Here is a 24,440-nt window from a genome sequence, read left to right as displayed (position 1 = left end):
TATAAAGTTTTTACCTAGGAAGTGTAGGTATTAAAGGACATTTAACTTAATTTAACAACAACAAAAAAACTCAGCAAAAGAGCAAATTTGTTATGTGTCCAGCCATGCGGTGGCTCTCGTCTGGCTTTCATCTCTCCAGTTCGACGGCTTTCTGCATCAAAACTGAATGAATGTGTAATTATAGAAAACCTAAAAAAGACAAAAATGTGTGTGGTGTTGAAGTCGTCTCTTACAACTGAGTTACTACCAAGTATCTCTAGGATGAAAAGAGGAGATCCTGGTGTTTAAGATTTAGGTCATGCAACTAATCCGCTGTTGCTCAGAGGACCGCAAGACTGCTGCTGCTTGTGAAGATGAGTGTAAATACGAAGAACTTAGAGCTTATGTCCACTTAGCTTCCTCATGAAATACATAAAAGGCCAAAAAAGGAGAGCGAGTTTAAAAACCAGAGCGGTAGGACGACTTGGATGTGTACATCTTGACCCTGTGTGCATTCACAAGTCAGACACGCGTTGTGAGGAGCACACATATGTTCTTCGGTCTCATTATGAATAGCCGTCAACAGGAACAGACCAGGGAGCAAAAAAATTACGTAATATATTACCTCAGAAATGGTGTGTTTGATGTACATGTGTAATTATGTGTGGGTTTTTTTTTGCGTGTGTCTCTCTCACACTCATGAGCTCCATCCTGTTCTAATTAAGGCAGGCTGCTCTTTCTATATAATTACTGAGTTTGCCTCATGCCTTCAGCGGATTCTCTTATTATTTTTGTTTGATGCTTCACAATCCAGCTCCATCACATTCACCACCCTGCTATTCCTTCCTATTGCTCTCCTTCCCTCCGTAATTTACTACACGCCATCCTTCTCCTCCCCTTTCCCCCCTCATGCACCTTTATTTCCTTCTCCTATTTACCCCCCAACGCGCTCCCTGTGCTGCCAAAGGACTGTATACTTAATTTCTATCTCACTGATCAGAGCAACACTTCACGACTTCCTCTAAAGAAACTGTTTGCGTTCTCTCTCCTCCTCTACCTCTTTCCTTTTTTTTTCTCCCTCTTTGACTTTCTGTTTTTTTTTATCTTGTCTCTTTTCAATATTTCCCATCAACATTCTGCTTTTCCTGTCTCCAGCTCTTGTTTCATGCCCCCCCCAGGGTGGCCATGTGGCAGGGTAAGACGGGGTGAAGCAGGGCGAGGCAGGTTAACAGGCTGAAATCTGCTGGTGAAGCTTGGAGAATTATCCAATGCGTTTGTACAGGGCGGTGAGCGAGAAAGTGTGTGTGTGTGTGTGTGTGTGTGTGTGTGTGTGTGTGTGTGTGTGTGTGTGTGTGTGTGTGTTTGCGTGCTCAAATTTGGCACTAGTAGCCAATCATATGTTTCCAAAGTCGCTCCCTCTGTTGCAGTCATCTTCCGCTCTGTCTGTTGTCACTTCTTGTCATGTCCTTATCAGCCTTCCCTATTTCTTTTTGTCTCAGACAGAAGTCTTATTGTATTCTATTTCTTTTACTTCTATTTGCGTAGCTTTCCAGTCCTTCGCCAGTGATTTGTAACCACATCCTAACCTTTATGATAGAGCATCTTTCCCACTTTCCATATTCATGTTTTTGACTCATCATTCATTCTCCTTTTATCTTACATTTTGCTATCTTTATACTATCTCTTTTTGGCTAGGTGCAACCCCTGCCCATCTGGTCTCCCCTCGCTATCCTTCTCCATCTTTCTCCTTTCCAGCCACGTCACCTGCTACTGTTAGTCATTTCTCTTCCCCAGCTTTCATTTTAAATAATTCACATTCTCCAGGGAGAAAGACAAATGTGTTCTTTTGAGCCAACCATCTGATGTATTTATTTTGCTGGACACCCATACAACAAGTGGGCAAAGAGCACAAATACACACCCGTCAAACATTCACACACTAATAGAGAGCATTCCCACATAGACATACAGACATCTATGTGTGTGCTTGTTTACAAAAGTACCATTAAAATGTCCCTTGGATATTGAAAATGTGTGCTGGAGGGAGGCCAAGCACTCGCTATTCATTTTTCCCCTGCCTTACTTCACCTAGGGAGAATGAGGAAGGAAGGAATTAAGTTGGGGGGGCATTATAGATGGAGGTGAAAATGTATTTTGGGGGGGTTGAGGAGGAGGAAGAAAAATTGGAAAGGGAATGCATAGCATTGCAAAAAAAAAAAAAGGGAAAAAAAGAGCTGTCACAAATTCCTCGTCGTTTCACTGTTTGTTAGTCACTCTGCGTAAAAGCGGAATGCATAAAATATGAGTTGTAAAAGCTGAGGATTATTTCAGAGACGCACACAATGCTGGTGCAGAGAGATGACGCTAAGAAAAATGACAATGAGAAGTGAGGGAGATGATGTAGACTTGAAAGGGAGAAGACAGTGGGAGTAAAGGTGATGAGTTTTAGAGGTTAAAGGCTAAAAAAACAAGTAAAAAAAACCCAACTTGACCTGTAAGTAAAGAAAAAAAGTGGAGGTCAGAGGGAGATAATGGTAAGTTGAAGAGAAAGAAAAAACAAAGCGTGAAAAGGTGAGAACTAGGCAGAGTGAAATTGCAATGTGTTACCTTCATTCTTTTCTCTCTTTCCCCCCCTTTTCTTCCGCACCAGTCTCATGAATTAAATAGAGCCAACATGAATGCATCAAAGTTAGAAAAGGTTGGCATCCAGCTTAATCAGGTTGCTAACTCACCCGACATGACAGCCTCATTTCTCTCTGACTCACCCATGACCACTGAGCCGAATCAAATATTCAGTAAAACATGGAACTATCCTGTAAGAGCAGCTCCTGCTTATTAAGTACATGAAAACTTTGGTGTTCATAAGAAATAAAAAGACATTAGAACAAAAGAAACTGGCAGCTTTATTCCCTGGAATACCAGTTTCCTCTTTGCTTTGTTATACCGTTCCTCCTCTTTCAGTAATTATTTTCTAGCCACTACAGTATCGCTGAGGTGTGATACAATATTCAGTTGCATAAAATATTGCTCGCCATAAGACTTGAGATTAGTTACACTCATTTTTGGTGATTATAATTAAATCATATGGTACACATTTAAAATGTAAACCTGACTTAGTAAGAATTTTAAATATCACTGTGGAGAAACCGCGTTACTCAGCAGCAAATAGAATATAAATCAAAGTGAAACAATGGGGGAAGATTAACAGCACAGCCGATAAGCGTAGCACCATTTTTCTCTCCACGGGGAACATATTAAGTTGACTTATGGTTTGAGAAGCATGTTATATTCACTCAGCTATGTTTTGCATGTTTTAACAAATCACCACCCAGTAAAACCAAGTATCTCTAAATTCACTGATTAAAGGCTCCTTTTATGGGAGCCGTCTTGCACTTCCTGAATCGAAAACTATGCCTAGTTTTGAAAAATGGCAAGGACATTTCTCCGCTGTGATAATTTCTGGTGCTAATGAAAGCAAGAATACACATTAAAGCTCAATTATATTCTGTCAGACTAAACAGGAAAACTTAAATATAAAAACAACAGAGGCAGGCTCAAGCTAGCGATTTTCTTCCACAGATGCTGGCCCTTAGGCTCGTGCTATGCTATCCCAGTTGAACCACTCTGGCACATGAAAGGCTTGCTGACGACAAGCTGCATCTTAGATTAAAGATTAATGCTAAGTCTCATTATGTAAGGCTGTGTAATTCCTGGTGTCCTGAAGTGACCCAGCAGAAGAATTTTGGATGTGCTAGATGATTTACGACGCTTGTGTTTGCGTCTAAGAGTTCTTTTTCTTGGGCTCCATAGAAAAAAATCGGGGGGAAAAATCATTATTTTGCAAGAAATGTGCACAGATCCATACATGTATGCTACCTGGCTGCACACCCCACCTCCTCATAGTAAAATATGAAAAAAATTATAATGTTAATGGAAAGGCAGTGTTCAGAAATGCCCTGCTGTCCCACAGTCTCCTCGTTCCATCCCTATTCAAGCTCTACTAATAACTTTCCATCTGTCCCAAATTGATGTGGGATCAGTGTATAGATCTGTCTGCCCCCACTTAACCTCAGTGAAATGTACTTATTCTGTCAAAACACTTGAAAGATGGCGAACGCAGGAGTGCGCACACACACACACACACACACACACACACACACACACACACACACACACACACACACACACACACACACACACACACACACACACGTGTGCTTATTGGAAACAAAGTCTTAAGAGGAAGCTGCTATTATTTTTAGTACTACAGGTCTCATTGAAGTCAGGAGGAGTGAAATGAGAAATAAAATAGTCAAAGTGTGTTGAGAATTGTTAAGTCAAAGGTAACTGGATTTACACAATTAGTGTTAAAGACAGTTTGTCACTCACTCTAGTAGATCTGCGTGTTCTGTACAGTGGTATGCGGTGATTAAATGGTTATCAGTTACAAGTTGATTTGTATTTTTATTTGTTTTATTTATTCATTTATTTAATGGTTTTGGGCTGGAGCCTGTCAGTGCTGACATATGCCATGACACAAGATGTGAGGCAGGGCTTGTTCAGCACAGGGGTGTATTTCTGTAATGGAGCCCATCGAGTCCATCAATGCTAACACACGGAGATAGACAGCCATTCACACCCACATCCATGCCCATAGAGTTAATGCATGTCTGTGGGCGGAAACAGGCGCACCAAGAGAAAACCCACATAGGGAAAATGCTAATAACGTGACTGTAATATGTCATCAGCACTGAAAAAGAAAATTTATTTTTGTTAGTCATTAAAACAAATGGCAAAACATCTGTAAGACTGAAAAGTGAGTTGCCTTTAACTTAAAGTATGACTAAAAACCTCGATGTACAATTATCTTTAAAATTCAGTTCACTGCATTTTTTTAAAATAAAAGTAAATCTTCAATAACCTGCACTGCTTCATTATGTTTCAAGGCAAACGTTTACATTGTGAGTTTGTATGTGATGAGCTGTGCAGCCATCCCTGTTTGAATCTACCCTGCGTATCTATGTCTGTGTATGCCGGCTGTTGTCTCTGTATTCACAGCTCGACAGAGGGGCCTGCCATGAGGACAGAGTGCCCGCCCCCCCTGGCTCCACAGTGCGCCTGGCATGCCAGCCTTTGCCAGCTTAGCTCTCCATCCCCCTGCCTTCCTTGTTTTCCTGTCATTCGTCATCACCCTCCCTATCATGCACCCTCTCTTGTGCAAACTGATACGCATTCGCACGACTCAACCCACATTCCACTGAAATGGACGGCTTTTCCAGAGACACCTGCGCCACTGCGCTCTAAATATATAACACACGTAAATGCACACGCCCACACATATCCATGTATGTGTACATTAAGATTTCTTGGGCACGTGCATTTGCATATCCATATACTGAATGCACGGATCATCCCAAACACTCCCAGAAACAAACAACACTACATATGCATGCTCAGACATGGGCTTACTCCCACTCCCTCACAGGCTCATGTGTGTTATTTGTCCGTAACCCACTCCATCTGTTTCTGCCTTCACGCCTAACTAAGGCCTGTTTATCACTCGGCACACTCACGCACGCACACTCTCATTGTTTTGATGTGTAATCATGTGCAGTTCCACAAACACCTGTAGTCCTTATATTAACCAGACAACCCATAATCCTCTCAGATGGACAGGCTCATTACACTCAGATGCTCACACATCACTGAGCAAAAGCCATAAATCTAGACGTACACTTTGGCGAAATCTAATTTTATATTCTGGTAGAGTTATGAGGGATTTTGTCACACTGGCAATAATTGTTTCATGCTCTCTTTGCACACATGGACATGCCCCTTGATCATTCGCTTTCTCTCCCCGACACACGCACACAAATGCTCACAGTGGGGAACAGTGTGAAGTGATTGGCATCCTGAGTAGAGTGTTATGGGTGACATTTCCACTGTGTAGTGGTATTGAGGTCTCCTGCAGGGCCTCTAGTCCAATTGGCACATTGAGAGATTGAGGGCGTTAGGTGGGTGGAGGTTCCAGAGAGAGAGGGGCCACTGAGGGAGAAAGAGAGAGAGAAAGACACAGGGTTACTACAGCTCCACTGGATCCTAATATCAAGCTTGGGCTCTGTAAATGAGTTAGAAAAAAATGACTTTGGATAAGTTTATACCTGTAGTTTTCCAAAGATAATCAAATAATAACAAACTGAACTCTTCATATCAAGAGGATACAAATCGACAAAAGGGAAATGGTGCTTAATCGCATTTCATTTTTAGCCTAAAGCTATTTGCAACTTGAAATTTATGTTTGATGATAACCACCATAAACAAGCCCTGGTTGATTCTGTACTGAAGCTCAAATATGTTCCCCTATAAACTGTAAATCACAGCTGCCCACAGATATAAACAGAAGCTGATAGATGACACTCTGAAAATGTAAAACTTTTGGCTTGATGAGGTTTAAATTTCTATGATGTCCTAGAACCCACGAGGAACAAAGAGGAAAACTGGTCACACAGTCTAAATAGATTAAATCGAGTCTTTTCAGGAGTGTCTCTAAATCATTGAAGCAAACAAAACTCCATCTCGCTCTCTGCTGTTTCTTTAGCTTTATCTTATGCCATTTGTTCAGTCATCCCTGTTCTTGCGTGTTACTTTTCTCAACCTTTTTTTTTCCTTTTTATCTCCCTTTCCATCAAATAAGAAGGTGAATCAAACAAAGTCTTTTATCATAATTTAATCTTTCTCAGGAAAATGTAAGTTCCTACATTCCTCTGCAGTTATCACTTTATTCGGTGGTCATTTCATCTAGCTGAAGATGATCTGATTGGGCTGATAGGAATCTTAACATTGTCTGTAAACAGAAAGAAAATTCCAACATTAACCAGCATATATAATGGGCATTATCACTTGTAATCAGTCCCATAGATATGGCCAGCAGGGGCCCTCCTCCATCTCTCAGCAGGCTGAGTAGAAAGTAATCATCCACTGTAATCAGTGATCAACAGAAAGTAACCCAATTATGTAGGAGACACTTAAACCTCTGGTTGTAAAAATTGCAGTAATATAGACAATAGGGCTTTATAACAGGAGGTTCCACAGGCAACTGTTAGTGGTATTATAACAAAGTCAAAGTGATTGGGAACAACATCAACTCAGCTGGATCAGCAAGTGCTAATACACAAAGAGGTCCTCAACTTTCTGCAGACCTCCAAATGTGGCATTCAGATTAGCTCAAGAACAGTGCTTCCTGGGTTTACATGGCCAAACAGCTGCAACCAAGCCTTACATCACCAAGTGCAATGTAAAGTGTCAGATGCTGTGGTGTAAAGCACGCCACCACTGGACTCTAGAGCAGTAGAAACGTGCTCTCTGGAGTGCTTCTCTGTTTGAAAATCTGATGGACGAGTCTGGGTTTGTTGGTTGCCAGGTAACAGTTTGACTGCCCTGTGCGAAGTTTGGTGGAACTAAGATAATGATGTGCGGTTGTTTTTCAGGATTTCGGCTGAGTTCTTTAGTTCCAGTGAAAGGAAGCATACCAAGAACTTTTGGGCAATTTCATCCTCCCAACTCTGTGGGAACAGTTTAGGGATGGCCCATTCCTTTTTCAACATGACTGTGCACTAGTGCACAAAGCAAGGTCCATAAATACATGGATGAGTGAGTTTGGTGTTAAAGAACTTGACTGACCTGTACAGAGTCATGACCTCAGCCTGGTAGAAACCTTTGGGAGGAATTGGAGCGGAGAGTGTGAGTCAGGACTTCCTGTCCAACATCAGTGTCAGACCTCACAAATGTGCTTCTGGAAGAATAGTTGAAAAGAAATCCCATAAACACACTCTTCGAGTTGTATGAAAGCAGACAAGCAAATACATTTGGGAATATAGCATACTTTTGTAAGTGAAGTTTTTCAACCCACTAGTGATCTTTTGCTCACCCCAGCTAAGTACTTTTCATGTCCAAACCTAACCAAACAGTGTGCAAAAATGATAGTAGGTTCAGGTAGCTCTTAACAATGAAAGCTAAAGCTGAACGAAAGTGAAGTCGTTAAGTATAGGTCTTGAACTCCTATATGGCTGAGAGTCTTGCAGAATATGTCTCCACTTCCTCGCCTGCCTCTTAATGTAGAATTTTATTGCCGTTTTTAAACCTGAAACACACTTAATATTTCCCTTCAGGGAGATTAAATGACCACCCCTTAATGAGGTAATGACTGTCCGCTTACCTCACTTACACTTTGGCTAAGATGTGCTGTCCTGGAAAACCGTAAATCCAGGCTTCATATAGAAAGCTGTGTGTGACAAGAGTACATTTAAACAATATTTACAAACAGCAGTGGAGTTTTCACCCGTTTTCAGGGTGCATTTGACTTTTTTTCCTCCCCCTGCTTTCTCTCCGTGACTCTTTGTGTTGTGCTACCACCATCCAGAACAATGTAAATCTACTGTTGAATTAGTTATTTTCCCTCCCTATCATCCATCACACACGACACACTGAGAGGGCGGAGTGCGCAACAGTGAGAGACTGCGTGGTGCAACGAACCATCGCCATGTTTACACAGATTGAAAAATCAGACCCGGGGAAAACATAAGTTCAAACATGTGTGTTCATGTTTAGTGTTTTTTTTTGTTGTTGTTGTTGTTTTTGCCATGCAGCACACAGACACACAAAGACAAATACAGACTTGCATCTTGTGAAATACATCTTTGGTTGACCATCTCATGCAGAATATACACACGTACGCAGAAATTGTACATTGCAGCGTTTTGTGTATCTGGCGTTGCCTTCTTTTTGTGTGTTTTTTTTTTTTTCAGGGTTAGGGCTATTTAAACTTGTTTGATGCAGTGGATTGTTTTTCTGTGTCTTTAATGCTCTTGGCCGTTACACATGGAAGCTTATCCATAAGATGTGTGTACACATCACAGTTGACTGAGCATACACTTTACCTTTAGTTTTTTTGGCTGTGCTTTATATGTCATCTGTATATGCTATTTTGGCACTGAGAAACCACAAGGCGCGCACACACACACACACACACACACACACACACACACACACACACACACACACACACACACACACACACACACCTAAAGTCAACGGTTTGTATGTCATGTGGTTTTAACTGGCCCTGCCGGCGGTGATGGATGGTGTATTTATGAAGCCCCTTTCCGTGCTCTGGATCAAGGACTCAAAAAATCATCCAGTCTGACGGAGAGAGCGGGATGGGTGGATCAAGGGATGACAGAGGCAAGGATAGAGGGAAGGAGTAAGGATGTATGACTGAAGAGAAAGGGAGGCAGCAGAATGGAGGGATTTTGGAGGGGCGAAGGGGACGGGGAAGGAGAAAAACAGGACTGCCTGCTTGATGGGAAGGTCATAGTCAGCAGGGAGTACTGGAGTCCTGCTGAGCTGGGAACATGTCGCACAAACACACACCTACAAGTGCAATTTCTCTTTATCAAATTGGGGGAAAAAAAGGTCCCGAATCCTCCGTCACCAACTGACATTCGTTAGTGTCCAAAATGCGTGAAAGATGCATCAGTTAAACATTGGATAACACAACGAGTCAGCTTGTTATAAAGATACATTAATGTGACAGATATTTATTGTCTCAACAATACACTTTGTAGCACATTCAGTCTTTACCATCCTAATGCATGCACATGCTTGCATACACATCCACTTGTGTGCAAAAGCAGCCTCGCTTCTTATCGTTTTTTTATTCGTCTCTCTGGTTTCGTCTCACCCAGCCAGCTTCATCTATTCTGTGTCGTTATCCTCATTTGGCACGAGGATAAATCTCATCCCAGTTTATGAGGCAGCAGTTGTAAGCCAGATAGAGGTAGACAGTAAACTATTAGACAGAAAGACAGATGGCCAGAGGAGGGATGGACAGCAAAAACAAGCAGACTAGCTGTTAAGTGTTTATATGAATAAGCAGGCAGGAAGACTGACACACACATTTGGTAGCTGTTAAATCAAAGAAAAAACAGTTTGCAGGACATGTTGACACATTGGAGACAGAATGGGAATACTGGAATTTTGAATTCACAAGCATATCAGAAGTACAGTAGATTTAGAGCCTTAGATATTGTTGTTTTAGCTGATGATCCAAGAACCCTTTGAAACTTCTTTCTGTTATTTGATAGGATATATATAATAGCTAAAAATTGAGGAGAGTTGTGGGAGTGGGTAACATTAAACAAAAATGGACTCAGTCGTGGGCCTTGACTTTGCAATTACAGTATCAATCTGTTGGGCTCCACAATTTTGAGCTTAAAAATGGTATATTTGAAAGATTAAGAAAATCTTGCAGAAATGGTAAATAAAATGGAAACAAAGTGTTCAAGCAAGACACAAAGTCAACCTCGGCCACAAAGTCAAGCTCGACCACAGCACCAGCAGATTGGTGGTTCTCAATGCCAGCCAATTTCAGCTTATGTCCAAGCCCATGCTGTTCTACACATCCAACCAGCCGCGTTATATAAGGAGTTTCATTTATGCTGTTTTAACCTGCTTACAGTTGCCCATCTCCACACCAGCTTTCCTGCCTGCTTTATACAGTATCTTCCTGCTACACTCTGTGGAAGGTAAGGAGAAATCCCAAACATGATTCAAATTTAAATCATCTTTACATTCTTTACATTTAAATTAACCATTATTTGCATTTAAATTCTGCTAAATTTAAATAACAAAATCTTGACTATCGTGGACTGAAAGATTGTTATTACTATATCAATTCATTTCAAATACATAAGTAAGACTACAAATTGTACACATACAAAGTAGTTTGTATGTGTACTATTACGTTTCTGGGAAAAGTAATGCAGTTTCTGAAAAAAAAATGTTTTTTTTTATTAATTTTGGATGCAGTTATACAAATAAAACACTTTTTCTTTACTAAATTTACTAAAAAAAATTAAAATATGCCCTGATTTGGAAGATTCTTTGGTTACCACTATTAAGAGAAATACATGAAAAAAATATAAAATAACAACAAAACAATAGCTTAAATGAGTAGAATTGTGTATATCAGAAAAAAATACAATACAATATGATAAAACCAAATATCTTAATTAATGTGATATCAAAATTAATAAAGCAAAACTGAATACATGTAAATATTATAAAAATATTGAATGATAATATACAACATGCTAAATATTTATAAATTAATTTGTTTCAAATAAAGCTTCAATTTTCTTCAATTTTAGTGAGCAAAACCGCGAGGAATGAAAACCTACATTGCCAAAAGTTCTGTTGTTTGCAAGTCATACAGTAAGGTGTTGGAGTCCAAAGTCAAATCCTGTTCTAGCTGTCAGTTGCTAAAGGCAATATTTCTTCGTGATTTTCCACAGAGCATACCTGCCTAGCTTTACAGTTTTCTCCATAAGGGTGGCTCTCTGCATGTGGTAACTGCACTTGTCAGGAAGACCTGCAAAAGTGGTAATAAATGAAGTAAGAGTTCCTACTGCCTCCCCTTTATATTTTCTTAACCCTCGAGCTGTCCATCTGTACAGGGATGAAGCTGATGCTGGAGTACATTTTTCAGTGTGCTTTGTTGATCTACTGTTAGAAAAGTGTTATAAAAATGAAGAAAGTGACAAGTTGCCAGTTAAATTTGCTATTTTCATTTGCGTAATCATCATCTCATAAAACGTTCTGCTCATAGAATTGTACTTTTTTTTACACGTGGACAAAGTGAAAAGTTGATCTTGGTCAAATAAAGTAGACAATTACAGGAGTAATAAAACATAATTAATTAATAAAACATAATTTTATCTTTTTATAATGTCTTGTGTTAAAGAAAAATGGTTTCATCCACTCGATCTGATCTTTTGATTTGTTGATGTTAAAGAAATTCTCTCCTGCTGCAGGAAACACTCTGTGCAGGTGCAGCAGATACCTTTTTGTCTGTCTGCCAAACGGCCTGGCTGTCATGGAGGTGATGTCCTCTGTTAGCATAGGACAAATTGACCTGGACCTTGGGGCAGCCTGAGGGGACACTGCTGATTGTTTCTATACTGTCCTCAGTGGCTGTCAGCTGCAGAAAAAAGCTCTGCCAGCACATCTTACTTATCCAACAGGGGAGAACACACTCGAGTATTCTGCAAGCACTTTTTTATTTCCAAAGAAATTATGAAGTATTTATATATGTTATTGTTGCTAACTGAAAATGAAATCCTTGAAAAATAGGGACAGCATTATAAGACACTGAAAAACAGAATTTGCGGACTTCTCAGCTCTTTACATTAAGTTTTGTATGTCATATGTTATGTCATAACTGTTTTTTCCTAAACTTTACACCAGGTGTTTTTTATTGAAATCCAGTCACTTGTGCACTTCTGGTCAAAGCATCTTGGAGTATTTAGCAAATATGCATCTCAAAGCACATTTAGTGTCATGATTATATGTGCATCTGTGTGAGTTCAGGGAGTCATGTTAGTGGCAATCCTGCTTTGGCGTTCCCTCCATCTGTGTGCTTTGTGCTATAGTTCCCTTGAGGCCCTTACACACTCTCTGATGGCACATCAGAAGCTCCCACCTATAAACACCAGCATCAATAACTTACACCCCTCGTTCTCACTCTCTTTGTCTCTTTCTCTCTCCCTCTCTCTCTGCTGGCTGACTGTTGTTTATATGGCTGTAAAATTCAATTAGGCTGCAGGGGAGTGGGCCGGTCTGCATTACTGCCTGCCAGGGTGACATTTCATTTGCAATGAATCATGGGCCAGAGTAGGACCTGGCCGGCAAGCAGAACAACACTTCTCCTCATATCTGTCCCCTTCTTCTTCTTTCTTTCTTTCTGTCTTTGCTACTTCAAATACTTTACACCCTCTTTCAGTTGCATGGCACATGAACCATTTTACCCTTTCCTGAGTTGTGACGCCAGAAAAAAACCCTTTTGTTTTCTGGCTGCCTGCCGTTCAAGAGAACAAACTAAGTGTGACAAAGGCAAAGAGGGCAGTGGTTAATAATCACTGCCTTCTTTGCCTTTCTCCCCTCTATAGATTCGCTTTTTTTATCCTCCTTATCCTTTTTTTTTATCCTTTCTTCTTCTTCAGTCTCCTGCTGTTTATGTCAGTACAAATATTTTAGCCCCAGTAAGCTGCTGTCCACCTCTTACCTGACTCATTTTGATTGAGGCCAGGACCTTAACATTTTAGGTCCATTTCAGATCCCCAAAAAAGGCCTCATCAAATTTTAACATGCATCACTTTAGCCGGCACAAGTGGTGTCATGCCATTGCCCCTGCTGAAAGGCAGGCTTTGCTCGAGGACAGGAAACAGAATTAGATATAAGAATTTTTAAAACCCCAAGCACAGGAGCTTGTAAGTCACAAATTGATGGATTTGAGAAATTTTTCTTTTATGCAATTTGAGTGTGCTGACTGCATTCTTTTAGAACAGATCAAATTTCTGCCTAAGACCACAGAGTAAACTGTGAGATGAAAAATTGCCTCTTTTGCTCATTAAGGGAATGTAAACTGAGTAAAATAAATGGGGTGGCATTGAGAAAAGCATGCCTTAACACTCTAAATTAATGCATAAACTGCCTCTGATTACACTGCGAGAAGATTATATATAAATTGAGGATAAACTTTGAATAATCTAATACATTGTCATCCATGCTGAGGAGGTATTACTGTTTCCCTTAGAAGTATGCTGAAAACATACCGGGGCTCTTGTCTGTTTGAATTCAATCTTACAGAAACAGGCCTCTGACTTATTTTGAGTCCTTGCCTGTAATTCAGTAAAACCTAGTGTACGCTATTAATAATGTATGTTAAGTGCTCTGATTTTAGCTGTGGTTTGTTCCTTTGTTCTTTCCCTGAGTGCAAAGTTTGCTTGCATTGGTTTTCTTTGTTCGTGTGAACTTGTTGTGTGTTTGGTATTTGTATCAGGTTTGTAGTCGTGTATATTTATTGTATTTCCAGAGGATCGTGTTACCGTGCTGTAGTGTTTAACCAAGCTGGTAGTTTGATTTTTACCTGCTGTTTTCTTAGTCCAAAATGTATGCACAGATTCTGGTATGGTTTATTTCTGTGTGTTGCTATCATTTAATTTGCCCTGTGTTGATTGATATATGAATATGCAGAGTCTAAATATGTGCAACGCGCAAGAATTTGTACAAGGGACCAGATTTTAAGTATGGGGGGCTTTCTGGCTTCCATTTGTAGTGCAAGTAGTGCCACGCCATCACGTTTAAGTGTGCTTGGTATTTGCAGGTAAATAATCCACATTAATGGGAAAATAGGAAACACATTTGCTGAAATTCGATGCATTCATGAACAGCAGCAGGCACACAGAAAAAGACATTTTCACCGGATATATCTGCTGTCTGTGCTGGAGCACTCAAAATATTGGCCCATGTCCCCAGAGGCTATGTCAGCAGACAATAGCCGTTGGGTTCCTTGTGGGATTTCAAAAATTTTTTTTTCCAAACCCTAAGGTGACATTTTTAAAGTCCAGCAGGCTCTTGTTTTTTTTTTTTTTTTAAGTTAAAAACTTTTTCTCCTTGCTGTTGATCACTATTCCTTTGAGAGCGAGCATGTTCTGTGTTAATTTTTTATGTCTTGGAGTCGTATTACACCATATATCAAAATTAGTCATCTAAATACCATCCAGCAGAACTCCAATTAAACTTTTCTTGTTCTAAAGGGAAAAAAAACAAAAATGGAAATTCTGAATATCATTACACAAATGAATAGGTTATGGTTTTGTAACACATATATTGATTATGTTACAAGATTCCTCAGCTAACATGCTTTTTCAGTCCTTTTCTTCAGTTTTATATTTAAAAATAATAATAAACTGCTTGGTAACCTGCACAGCATAAAGCATGTGTTGTCAGAATTATATGAGAAGGCTTTATCTACACATCATGTTTGTACAAAAGCTCTGAGTGCTTAATGTTTCTCTAAAACATTTCTATAAAACAAGCCAGGTGATAATCATGTACAACAGAAATGCCTGTGTGATCCTGAAGCTGGGGGCTTACAGTGTATTCACATAAATTTGCACAGACACACAAACATAGAGAAAGACATACTTGTGCATATATAGGCTTTAAAAAAAAAATGGTTCTGTCATTCTCTGCTTACCTCTGTCTCGACTGTCCCTACACGCACACCCACACATACTAAATGCCCACAGCGAATCCATCCCTGCTCAGTTTCAGGATGCGCACTGTAGGGAAGGTGATCTTTATTTAAATCCAGTTGTCTGTGCTCACTCCTAATCTCCTCCCTCAGAAAGAAGGGATTTTGCTGCTCTGCTCCGCTCACTGATGTGATTTACACCAGGAGGGGGAGGAAAGGGATGAAGGGATGGTGGTAAAAGTGAATGATGGGAGATGGATAGGATGTGGGAAAATGTTATCGGTCTTTGAAAAGGCTGTGGACATAAAGGAAAAGGTCTGCAAATGAAAGATTAAGGGGTTTCGAAAATCCACTAGGAGAGACTACCACATAATTGTACATTTTTGGGGGGGTTTTTAAGCAGTTTTTTTTATATGTGGTGATGTGAAATGACATGCAGTGTTCTGTGGGACCATCATCTGTCTCTATACATCAGCAATAATGCACCTTATTACTTCAAGTTAAAGCAGTTACTGAAATGCCCTTGACAAAAATAAAAATATCTGTCCCAAAATCACTTAAGATCATACGCCATAGACATTTGTTTCCTCAGCGTCAAATGAAATCAAGTTTTTGTGTAGGCATTTAAATGTTTAAAATCATTTGTGGCATTGTTTGTGATTACTAAGAGTAAAATTTGAATGCACAGATCATCTGATATGCAAAGATCACATGTGCACATGGTGTTTTGAGGAATTTTTCATGCTGATCCACAAACATATGTTTGTACTAGGACATCTGGGCATCTTGTATATTCTTGTTATTTCAGATAAAAGTCATTTTAGTCAGTTCAGGCTTATCTGATTCTTATTCTTGAGAAGAGATATATCGAGGTGTGCATAAATGCTAACCATCTGCACTTTGTATTGTTCGTCCAAAGGACAATGTCCCAGAATGACATTAACTGCATTAAGTTCTACTTGGTTAGAGAATGGTGGTATTAGTTCATTTAGAGTTGTAGGCGTTTGCTTATGCACAGCTCTCTTAAAATCGGTTGTTTGGATGCAACTTTACAAACCAAACAAGCTATACTTGTTCAGTCTTTTTCTAATTGCACTTTCATGAATTTTAACATGTAACATGCTAACTGAGGCCTGTAGAGTCTGATATGTAGCTCTTCATTTACTTTTATTTATTTATTTATTTTTGATAAGTCAGATATTTCTACCTAGAAAGTATTCATGCATTAATGTGTTCTTTAGTTCTAATTAAAGTTTGACTGGCACTCTGGGTGAAGTGCTCAGCATGTTTTCCACCATCCATTGCCCAGACCTTCTGCATGGTCAAACAGCATTACAGAGATAATTCCTATTACTCCTACCACGCTAGCTTCTCAACCCCTTGAATCTCCTTTCAGCTTTCTTTCCCTCTTTTTTTCTTTTTTGAGCTCACCCTCGCCTCTACTTTTGCCTTTGTCCTCACCACTTTTCTTCACCCTTCAACTGTTCTTTTTCAAAGACAAAAAGTTTTGTACCCCTGTCTGTGGGATTGGATCAATCCATCCTTGGGACCTCCTACTAGCGTCCTAAACCACTGGGCCCAACCATTAAACTCTGCATGGGGGGATTACGGTTCATTCCTCTCCGTATTCCCCTTGACTTGTTTTCTTCAGCTACCCTATCGCTCCTCCATTCCTCTAATGCCTGAAACACTCTGTCTTCCTCTCCTTCATTTATGCCGCTCCCCCCTTTTGATCGATACCTTTGCTTCCTCTCCACTTTTCTCCCTGCTTGTCTTGTCTTCTCCCATGCCCCCATGTCCTTCAGCTGTTATGTGTGTATGTTAGTCGGAGACCCTCCCTACAACTCACAGGAGGAAGATGCCAATTAGTCCAAAGGCCCAGGATATTTCAGCTGCTGCTCCATATGACTGTGTTTCTGTTTCATCAGTTCCTCAATGTAAACTACAACAACCGTACAAACACGAAAGTTAGGAAGGATTAGTGTGCGGTTGTGTGTGAGTACGTATGTATTCTACACAGCAACCTAGAGAAGCCCACCCCCTAATAGGGTGAGTCAATACCCAGTGTGAGAAAGGCAATAACCCCCAGTGGCAAACCTCTTATCTCTCGTCTCTCCTTCCCCTCTTTATCTCTCTTCCCGTCTTTCTGTCTTTCTGTTGCTCTGTGTGGCACTGTCTGTTTTTCCATTCATGTGTCATTGACTCACAGGAACCCTTAAGTGTAATCTATAGTACTGCATTAAATCCCCGCCGATGTCATTGTTTGCATTTATACGTGCGCACTTGTGTGTGTCCATCGCTTTGCTGCGATAAGCTAAACTGAGGTGTTCATTTGGGGTTTAGAGCTGATAACTCTTGAACATTAGTTTTTTTTTTTTTTTTTTCAGAAAACACAGGAAACAGAAAAATTCAGAGCCACCTCTGTGTCTGTGCATAAATTGTCACAGCTATGGAAATTAGAAAAACGGCATACATCAACACTTGCAGAGTACTAGTTATTGCACTCGCATAATGAGGAAGGTAGGTCTTTGTCACTGCAGCAATGAGTTACATTTCTTTGGACTATGGCATAGTCTAGATCACCTTCCTTATCATAGATTTAAATCAAATAAACCAAACACTGTTAACACCCTCAGTAAAGCGACCAAAACAATGTGAGGCAGAGATAAAAAGAGAGATGTTAAGTGATTTATTTGGCGTGGTCAGTCTCACGGAGATGACAATTCTATGCATATAAAGTGAACGTCCTGTCAGCTCTTTATCACACTGACATATGCAACAATGACAAATATAGATCAAGCATAAACGCAGGCACACACGGTACAGATAGATAACAGGATATTTATGCAGTATCCGTAATCGATCACTTGGCTCTTACATCACTCTTTCTGTGTCTTCACACACTCCGTCAACTTTCCGTGTGTGTGTGTGTGTGTGTGTGTGTGTGTGTGTTTTTTGGGGGTTGTGTTTTCATCTAACCCCGCAGAACTCAATTCCTGCTGCACTGCTCCCTAAAGACACATTTGTCATTTGTCATTCTGGAGTCCCCATGGCTGACTGGCTTCAGTTTGTGTATGTGCGCCCGGCGTCTCTGAGTGCTTATGTGTGTTCCGCTGGACACAACACAGCTGCAGCCCTCATTCTTTCCTCATTACTTCACACTTCACTCCTCTGCTTCCAACTTCACATGATTGCCATCTCCCCAGGCTCCATCTATACCTTTCCACCTCTCCAAATATCCCTTTCACTGCAATATATATATATATATATATATATATATATATATATATGTGTGTGTGTGTGTATTTGTGTGTGAGAATCATGGTATGTACAATAAATATGGCTTTCTTCTCAAGCTTTTTTTGTGCTCAAAATCATGCCAAACTCTGTTTCTTTTATTCAGATCTATAGCTGACTCATATTCAGTTGCCTAGGTAGTCCCAAGGGTTTTCAGCAAGGAGTGTAATGCAAAGAATTCCAAAGTAGAAAAGACAAAAAAAAATAAAAGAACAATTGGATGGGGAATTCTGTATATGCACAATACCCTGTATGAAAAAAATAAATCACAATTTTCTTTTCTTGGTCTTTTTCATTTGCATCATGGGTCTCATTAAATACACCCAGATAATAATCAGAATTACATTTCATTCTTCCTCTACGGATCAGAAAATTAATGTTGAGTGCCTCCTCAGCTTTTAGTGATGATCGAGCCAAACTATTTAGTGTCCATTATATGTGGTCATTTCAGAGCCATTGTCATTTTGAGCTGGCAATGTCAGGTAAACTTTTAGATAGAGCTATGTTCTGGTGGCTATTACTAGCAAGATCATTTTTACAGAAATCAACTATTGAAGGAAAAATTGCCAAATGTTCTTATATATAAATGAAATAACACACACTCATACACACTGAAAGGCTGTTCTTTGTGTTTCCTTTTCTCTGTTTTACTCTGATCTGGGGTTTGGGCTGCACTAATTGTTTTCCCTCTGCCTCCAACAGAATAGAGGAACAGAATAGAATAGAGGAACTATGTAATTCATGTGCGTGCTTGTGTACATGCGTGCGTGCATGCACATGGATGGATGGATGGATGGATGGATGGATGGATGGTTGCAGGCAGTAGGGGTTGGGGTGAGCTTTAGGGTAATGGACTTAGGGTGGAAGCTTCCATGTATTGTGAGGATTTTTTTTTTTTACATCAATGGCATCGAGGTCCTCCTTTGGCCATCTTATGATTCCAGATGTTTATCTGTTGCCAAGTAATGTGTATATTGATGCCTTGGCTCTTATTACCACCATTCAGCTGGCTTTTCAGCACCTGTCTTACTTGTTGGAGGTATTTGACTGTGGCTGACCTTCATACATCTTCACTGAGTTTCCATTGACCTATGACCCATAACCAGGAGCTTGTAGTTGTCCTTTATGTCCACCGTCCTGACTTTTGCCAATTCCACCCCTTCCGTCTAGATTACTCTTCCGCTTTTTACATCCATTCACCACACTTATCCAGTATTATCTTCCATAGTTCCACTGAATTCTTGATGAATGTTGTTACCCCACTATTAGGCATGTAGAGTCACAAGCAGTCCAGTATCCATGTGTGAGGCATTGAGTCATAAGCTTTCCTGTGGTCAGTCCAGGTGGTACTCATTGGTCTGCCTGGTCTTAGAGTACTGGATTACTGCTCTATCAACCAGTAGTTGGGGCTTTTTTCCAATGCCAGGTGATTGACTAGTGGAGATAATTTATCTGAATTTAAAGAATGGAACCACACCTCATATACTCCCTTTCTTGTCCTCCATCTAAATAAGCCTCCTGCGCTAAAACCCGCTGTTCTCATTTTGCTGTTTTTGTTTTCCTTCCACGTCGGTGCAGCAGTGTTAGTTGAATATCTGCCTTTGTGATGTTAACACTTTTCTATCTATCTGCCTCCCCATCTGTCTGTCTGACTGTCTGGCATTCATTCCCCTCATTATCATACGTCAATAGTATTTAAAATATGCGAAGACCGTATTGAACATACATCCAGCATACAAATTTAAGAAGCAATAAAGAGTCTGCGTTGTCGTCACACACATGAGCATATTCTGATTTGTGCTATATGTACTCCACATTCTACAGATTAGCATCCACCCAAGCATGGGGAATCACCTCACATCATCCGCATACAGCCTAGATATTCCAATTACGCAGCCATACCCAAGCACTCACTCATGCTTTGAAAAAGACACACATCTCAGTTTCACGCATGTATTCCCATGCCAGTCACTGAGTGTTCGCAGGGTTGTCATGTGGTCTTTATCTCAGCTGAAGCCTCCTCAGAGCTGTGCATGGTGCCTGTCACAATCTCTTCACCTCAGTGTCAGTGAAATCTTCCCAGGAAAAAAAAAACATCATTAAGTCCTCCTCAAGGGATCTCTCTGTGGGAAAAATAAGCCGGGGGTTTACATTTGTTAGACAGTGGTCGAGCTGGAATTCCTATTCCACTCAATTTGAGTAATGAAACAACCATCAGAGCTTATCACTGGACTCAAGTTGTGGCTCGAGGGCTTTATTCTAGTCTTATAACTCGCTGATTTTCACTCAATTGATTAAAAAATGATATCATTATTTTCCCCCTGATCTTTCATTCTTAACTATGAGACAATAAAAGAATTCCCATCTTCTTTTTAATTTATTTTACACCCATGACTAACTTAGCATTTTATCAGTAATCAAGGAGCGCGTTGGCGATTGCATCAGGCTTTCATAATGACAGCGGTGCCATTAGCGTTGGCTCTGTACATGAATGAGCTTGGCTGTGTGTATGTGTGAGTGTGAGCTCAAGGTTTATAGACCATGCTAAATGTCCCTGGGATGTGAGCCATGTCGTATGGCCTCTGTCTGTCTGCTCTCTGCAGCACAGATCAGCACAGCACTGATAAAGCATGAAGATAACAGTAGCATTAGTCAAGGACACACTCATCTTTCTTTGTATCTTTCTCCTCCTGTATAAAATTCTCTTCTTCTGTATGTCATCTTCTCACCTTCTCTCTTCATCCCTCACCTCTCCAAATATAAGTCCTTTATTTTATTGTGCTCATATTTTGATTTGTTTTGGCTTGATCCTTTTCTTTTAAGCCCTAATCTTTGTTATGGCGCTCCCATATTCTGAGAACTGATAAAGACACACCACTTATCACATACTTGCATGAATCAGTCTTACCAATTCTACAATTTCTACAGTATTGTTTGTCACAAATGCATCAACAGAAAAACACTGTATATGTGTGTGTGTGTGTGGATGGGTATTAACATCTTTGTGGGGACAAAAAATTGGAAGTTTACTATACTTGTGTGGACCGGCAGCCCTTGTGGGGACCAACATCCTGGTCCTCACGAGTTTGAAGGCATTTTTGAGACTCAAAATGTGGTTTTAGTGTCAGGGTTACAAATAGGTTATGGTTAGGTTTAGGGTAAGGGTCAGGGTTAGGCATTCATTTTTGATGGTTAGGGTTAAGGTAAGTGGCTAGGGAAAGCATTATGTCAATGAGATGTCCCCACAAGGATATAAATACACACGTGTGTGTGTGTGTGTTCCTGTCTAGCTATCTTTGCGAGGACCAAAATTTGCATTCTACTATACTTGTGAGAACCAACAGTCACCTGTGAGGACACACACACCGGTCCTCACAAGTTTGAAGGCCTTTTTGAGGCTCAAAATGTGGTTTAAGTGTCAGGGTTACAATTAGGTTAGGGTTAGGCATTCATTTTTAATGGTTATGGTTAGGGTAAGGGGCTGGGGAAACCATTATATCAATGAAGGTCCTCACTAAGATAGTTGAATGGGCTTGTGTGTGTCTGTGTGTGTGTGTGTGTGTGTGTGTGTATACATGTGGGTGGCATAGAATCCACTTGTTTTGGAGTAATAACATATGCTTTCTATCTGCGTACAAATGTTTCTCTAGGAGTTCTGTCTGTTAGACTTTACCACAAAGAGGCAAGCTCCCTGCTGCTCCTGTCTGAATCAACCCTTTAATTGTATGATCTTTCCCTTTTTATACTTTCTTCATACATATGCACCTGTTTGTGCCGAAACAGAACTTGAAATAAACTCTTTATTTTCCACTAGCTACGAGAAAACAGACAGATGAAAGAGAAAAAACATGAATGTTCGCCTAACACTCTGAGATGAAGGGCATAAGCAGGAGGAACAGTAAAGGAGTAATGCCTTGGAAGTCACATAAGACTTTTAAGTAGCTGTCAGACTATGAAATATCTGTCCGAGCAGATCTGAGAGCATCTGACCGAACCAGGGTCACTTGCTGTCATGTGGGCTGAAAGAAGATGAAAGATTGTTTTTGCATTTGAGCCCTTCGTATTACCATAATACCACATTTTCTGGCAGTTAGTGATGGACAACACAACTTCAGTAGAGCACTCACATCCTCTACGACTGATGTTCAGCCTCTTACAAGTAATACCCTTAAGTTCAGACAAAAGCCTGTTGCACACCATCAAAAAATCACACAGTGCTTCTCTTCTTTCGCATCTTTCTTTCTAATGTTAAAAAGAAAACCACTTGACATCAGAGTGAAATTTAGAGGGCGGAAAAGCTGCAAATTAACACCTTCAAACTGAAATAAATAAATAAAAGCCAGTAGTGGCTGGTGCTGATGATGAGAAATGCAAACTACTTGCTCTGCTAACACGGTTTTCCCCCCATTCCTTCTCTCCATCCCTTTACCTTCTTTTCCCTCATTCTGTCTCGGCGGTCTGCCTGAGGCACTTCCTCTGGATCAGATCTGACTTGTCATATGAGCACAGTAATCCCTCCATTACAAGTGACCAGCCCAGAGTGTGTATTCGTGCACGCTTGTGTTAAAGTCAGTGTCTCTAGGGCTATGGCCTGGATTGAATTATTCATGAAGCATGTTTATTCCTTCTGCTTTACTCGTGTTCTCTCTCATTTGCCACTTTACATGCCTGCTCCCACCACCCCTCAGTTCTCCTCAGTGTTCATTCACCCCGTCCTTCTCTGACCCTGCTGCTGGGTGCTAACTGACATTCAGTCTCATGAAATGTCAGCATGCATTGACACTGTGAAACATGATTGCTTGTTTCATGTGCACATCATATTCTATACATGCCATCTGTGCAGTCCAATAAAAAGATCTACATGGGGACATTTAAATAAAGAAATCTTTATCATATGTTCTCATGAATGAATTTGTTTAAGTGAATAGCACAGGGTGGCATTGTGTTTTAGCGGTTAGCACTGTCACGTCACAGCTAGAAGGTTCTGGGACCTGTATGAGATTGCCCCAAATGCTTTTGTTTCCTAAAGTCCAAAGACATGCATGTTAGGTTAAGTAAGTGATTCTAAATTGGATGTAGGGATGCCTGTGTGTGAGCATAAACAGTTGGTTGGCTCTCTTTCTCTTAGAGCCGAGAGGCACTGGGGATCACTCCAGACTGTATACTGCCTATTTCCTAATGTTAGCTTGGATAAGCTCAAGCATCCCAGGAAACCTAGTCAGATAGATAATTTTAAAGCAAAAATTAGAGACCAGCTGATATTATCGGCTGATATTAGCTTTGTCGAACGATCCATATGGCATTTTGGCATTACAGACAGTATTCATGTCACACAGCTTGTTCACAAAGAGCCACTCTGCAACTTTCCTTTTGGCAACATTCCCGTCTGGAACAATACAAACACATTAACCAGCTGTTCTGAGCAGAGTCAAGGCAAAGTAATCAAGTAGATACAGTTAGGTCCATATATATTTGGACACTTTTTACCTGTTTACTGAAACATATTCCAATTATAGTATATATTGGACATGGAAATAAGGTGTAGACTCTCAGCTTTCATTTGGGAGTATCCACATCAAAATTGGATGATGAGTATACGAGCTTCTTAACATGTGCCACCCTGTTTTCAATGGGACCAAAAGTAATTGGACAATTGACTAAAAGACTATTTCATGGGCAGGTGTGGACAATTCCTTCATTATGTCATTAATGATTGAGCAGAAAAAATGCCTGGAGTTGATTTGAAGTGTGGCGCTTGCATTTTGGATCTTGTTTTGAACAGAAAACATGCGGTCAAAGGAGCTCTCCATGCAGGTGAAAAAAGCCATCCTTAAGTCATCAGAGAAATTGTCACAATATTAGGAGTGGCAAAATTTACAGTTTGGTACATCCTGAAAAAGAAAGGAAGCACTGTGAATTCGGAAACGCAAAAAGAGCTGGACATTTACAGAAGACAACAGTGGTGGATGATCGCAGAATTATTTCCACGGTGATGAGAAACCCCTACACAACAGCCAACTAAGTGAACAACAGTCTCCAGGAGGTTGGCTTTTCAATATCAAAGTCTACCA

At 40.3% G+C, this 24,440-nt stretch overlaps 1 protein-coding gene and 1 long non-coding RNA gene across 2 annotated transcripts in view; one reads left to right on the top strand and one right to left on the bottom strand.

The window, feature by feature from the left end:
* The window catches only part of epha10 (EPH receptor A10), a 170,684-nt gene that overhangs the window by 59,100 nt on the left and 87,144 nt on the right, over positions 1–24,440 (top strand). The window lies entirely within an intron of this gene.
* Positions 5,052–8,331, bottom strand: LOC308384149. The gene is made up of 3 exons (XR_013969272.1): positions 8,194–8,331; positions 7,659–7,770; positions 5,052–6,023 (listed from the first exon to the last, which is right to left on the bottom strand). It is a non-coding gene; the product is annotated as an uncharacterized lncRNA (long non-coding RNA).

This window comes from Rhamphochromis sp. 'chilingali' (assembly GCF_963969265.1).
Source record: "Rhamphochromis sp. 'chilingali' genome assembly, chromosome: 17".
Lineage (NCBI taxonomy): Eukaryota > Metazoa > Chordata > Actinopteri > Cichliformes > Cichlidae > Rhamphochromis > Rhamphochromis sp. 'chilingali'.
This window is presented reverse-complemented; position numbering and strand designations above follow the sequence as displayed.